Source organism: Hyaena hyaena, unplaced genomic scaffold (genome assembly GCF_003009895.1).
Source record: "Hyaena hyaena isolate Hyena2069 unplaced genomic scaffold, ASM300989v1 scaffold_873, whole genome shotgun sequence".
In the NCBI taxonomy this organism is placed as follows: Eukaryota; Metazoa; Chordata; class Mammalia; order Carnivora; family Hyaenidae; genus Hyaena; species Hyaena hyaena.
Window position 1 is genome coordinate 405,361 of NW_024081503.1, and position 4,504 is coordinate 409,864.

Here is a 4,504-nt window from a genome sequence, read left to right on the forward strand (position 1 = left end):
CCCATTTTTCTGAGATAATATATTTCTACCAAAATAATTTATAAAATTATACCTGAGTCACTTAGACTTCTTCATAACTAGAAGCAAATAAAAAATTGAAGATCAAACAAGAATCTCAAGAGGAGTATGTGGTTGTCTCTGTAATTGACTGCCATAGTAGATGTATGATGTAGATGTAGTTGACTGAGGTAGATATACCCATACTAACTGTCTTTAGTTTTTGATTCTACATAATTACTGAATTTTCAAATGAGATTGGTCTACTTAAGGTCACATGTCACTGAACAACCTGAGTTCTACAATTCGAACCCTAAATCCAGAATTGTATGAAAAATATGGAGATGAAATAAATGTGAAGTTACTAAAATGGTACTTTCATGGAAAGAAAATACAGGACCCCTCAGTTTCCATCCTTCAATGTTAGATTGGGCAAATCCGACAGCTTTCTAGTCACATTAGAGAAGCCCCAAAATAACTCTAAACATATGCCTTCCCTTACCCTGCCTCAGACTTGACCTTGACTGGGAATCTACACCAGGGAAGGAAACATGCTCTATAGATCACTCTTTTTTTCTCTTACTTTCCTCCTTCCTGTTTCTATTTCGCCCCTCTCCCCCTATAGGGCGTTGGTGGAATGCACACAAAGGCACATAAGTTTAATTCTTGACTGGAAAGCGATTGCAATTCTCTATAGGTTGTCGCTGCCCTCAGGCTAACACTTACTCATCCTCAATACTTTTAGGTGGCAGGCAGCTTGGGGCTCGTGTGAAGTTTTTGTTTGTTTGTTTGTTTTGTTTTTCTTTTTTGTTTGTTTGTTTTCTCCAAGGTGCAGGGTACTGCGTGTGATGCTTACTCCACTGTTCACTGATGTGTGTTATATGTATTAGAAAGCTTCAGCCTCACTTCTTTTATTCCCTACCAAGATAGTTGGATCTATAAAACCACTCTCACTGAGATACACTTGGTTGACCAAGAGCCCTTTTACTGAGCTATCAGCAAACATTTCAAGCCTAGGTGCATTCTGTAGCTTCCACTGGATCCACATATGTATACACATGGCTAATGCCATGCCAAGAGTGGGAAGGAGGCTACTTCACTGCTGCCCCCTTTGTCTCAATCATTGCTTTCTGCTCAGCTTTTCACAGTGGCAGATCAGTACAACTGTGCTGTGAGAGAGAAAGAACAACTTTCCATATGTATATTTGACATTCGAATTAGTTCTTTAGAAAACTGTCTATAGTATCATTTATTCATTTGCTTTATATTGTGCTGTTAAATGTTCTATGTATAATAGAAATATCAGCATTTTAAGGTCGTATGTGTGGTAAATATTTCCCTATTTTATAGATTCTTTTAGTGTTCTTACCATATTACGCTAAACATTAAGTTTCAATTTTTATGTAATAAAATTTATCATATTTTTATGTTTCTTAATTTTGGGAAAAATTGGAAAGTCTTTTCTCTCTACAGAATTATAATTTCATCTCTTTTAGCACTCATAAAAATTATATATGTAGACGTGATTCATTTGAAATTTATTTTGTTCTAAATAAAATGGTGGAGATCCATTTTTTAAGTAGCTATCTATTTTTTTTTCCATTGTAGGTTACTTAATAGCTTGTATTTTCTCTACTGATTGTAATAATTGCTTTAATAGATATGAAATATAATTTTGGTTTCTGGAATTCCACTCCTACACAATTGACAATAAGATAGTCATTTCCTAGATACTGTGTTTTTTTCCTAGATACTGTGTTTTTTACTGTAGCTTTGTAATTTTTTAATTATATCTTTAAAATAGTCAAAATGGGGCACCTGGGTGGCTTAGTCAGTTAAGCGACCGACTTCAGCTCAGGTCATGATATCACAGTTTATGGGTTCGAGCTCCACATCAGGCTCTGTGCTGACAACTAGCTTAGAGCCTGGAGCCTGCTTCAGATTCTGTTTCTCCCTCTCTCTCTGACCCTCCCCTGCTCAAGCTGTCTCTCTCTGTCTCAGAAATAAATAAAACATTTAAAAAAAAATAAAAATAAATAAATAAATGAAAGAAAAATCTTTCCAATTGTTTGTCTTCTTATATGCCACAGGATAAAGTTCTAATATTTTCTTCATGTGAGTGCAATACATTTATTTTTACAATTATGTCTAGATATTTTATGCTTTTTTGCTATTCCTCTGATGCTGTAATTCTTTTCCTCTGTTATATTTTCTAAATTGTTATTTTCTGCATATGTATATTCTTTTTTTTAACATTTATTCATTTTTAAGAGACAGAGCATGAGTGGGGGAGGGGCAGAGAGAGTGGAGGGGAGACACAGAATCCAAAGTAGGTTCTAGGCTCTGAGCTGTCTGCACAGCTTAACTGACTGAGCCACCCAGGTGACCCTAAATGTTTTATACATTGTTTTCTTTCTATCTATCTATCTATCTATCTATCTATCTATCTATCTCATCTTCTATTCTGAATGACTATTGCTACCTGCAAGGTCACCAAATTATTGTGTATTTAATAGTTTTTTAGTTGAGTTATTGGGTCTTTCAAATGAAAAAAAGAATTAGATCCCTAGGAAATAATGAAAACTTTGGCTGCTTTCTAGTACTAGAAACTTTTTTTTGTTCAATTAATAGATGAATTCCTTCAGAGCAATATAAATATCATTTGTATGACATGTCATTTCTCTTTTCCTTTTCCTCCTTTTTTCTCTGTCTATTTTACTTTATTGATTTTACTAGGAATGTGTCAAGTACTTTACTATTAAAAAAAGATAAGAACTTTTGCTTTCATGTAATTGTGTGTGTGTTTTCATATGTGACTATATGTATTCATGATAGATTTCAGCTTTGATCTGGACTTAAGATGAATTATTTAATTTTATTTAAATATTTAGTGGCTAATATAAATTTCTTAATACTAAATTATTTTTTAATGTCCATAGATTTTATTTATTGGCATTTATTTTAGATTTTTTTGTATTGCTATAATTGATCTTGGTCTTTTTTTTTTTTTTAAATCAGACCTTTAACAGTTATAGCTTAGAAAGCAGAGTCTAAAACAAGGATTAAAGTACTGACACTTTAATTGGGAAGTACATGTCCTGTAGGAAGGAATGAGGAAGCAAAGATAAACAGGCAAAAAAAAGATGTGACATGATGTCATGGATAATTGTTGGCCACTTCTTGGTGACAAACTAGGCAGAGACATGACAAGTAACTTGGTCATGGGTATCAGTTTGCTAGGGTTACCATAACAAAATAGCACAGACTGAGTGGTTTAAACAATAGAACATTTTCTATTAATTCTGGAAGATAGTCATCCAAGATGACTGTCAGCTGATATTTCTAGATTTGGTTTCTTCTGAGGTCTCTTTCTTTGACTTGCAGATAACCACCTGCTTACTGTGTCTTCAAAACGGTCTCCCCTCAGTGTATGCTCATCCCTGGTGTCTTTGTGTGTGTCCAAATTACCTCTTATAAGGAGACCAGTCAGACTGGATTAAGGCCAGCCCTAACAGCCTCATTTTGGTGTTATAGCCTCATTCAAGGCCCTATCTCCAAATACAGTCATATTCTGAGGGAGAAACTGGGGATTAGGTCTTCAGGATTGGAATTTGGAGGGATGCAGTTCAGTCTACAACACCATACAAAGGAAACTTTGTATAAATAGTCTACAGAGAGAAGAATGGGGAAAGCAATTTTAAAAAATTAAAACCCCCTCACTTTTCCATGGACCAAAATCCATCCCATAAGAACCTATGTCTCCCAAATTGTGTCCTTTTATAGAAAAGACAAGAGGATGGCAGTCACAGGAATAAGTTTAGAGTATGGGGCCAGCTGGCCAGAAATCCTAGGGCTTCACCTTGTATTCTAGCCCAACCAAGAGTATCAAAAACACTGTAGAAGTAGTGCAATTTAGAATCTGAGGAAGTATGTTAGATTTGTCTTTATACTGTATTATGATTATCCTGACTTCATGAGGGGAATTGGGAATCTTTCATTTTCTTTCTGAATTAAGTTGTACCAGGATTATTTGCTCAATGAATTTGAAATTGTTCACTTGAGAAATCATGTTGATTGCAACATTTTAGAGAAGAACTTTTTTTGTCAATATTCTCTATTTGTTTTTAATGATTCATCTATTTAAGGCTTTACAATTGCTCTTGAACCAATTTTAATAATTTATATATTCCTAAACTTTTCCATTGCATTCATTTTCAAATATATTTATATTGCTTTGTAAGAAATTATACCTCAAAAGTCTAATTAATTTCCTATTTATCTTTGAATATTTCCACTTTGTTGGGTTAATGTCTTTTAACCTATCACTTATCATTATTAATTTTGTTGTGTTTTTGCTTTTCAATTCATTAACTTCTGCTTTAAAAAGCATGTATTATTCTCTTTAAACCTCTGTTATATTTATTTTTAGCAAAACACACATAAACAAATGAAACAAATTAATAACAGCTTAGTAACCTTTGCATCTTATTTTTTTGCATTAGCCAGT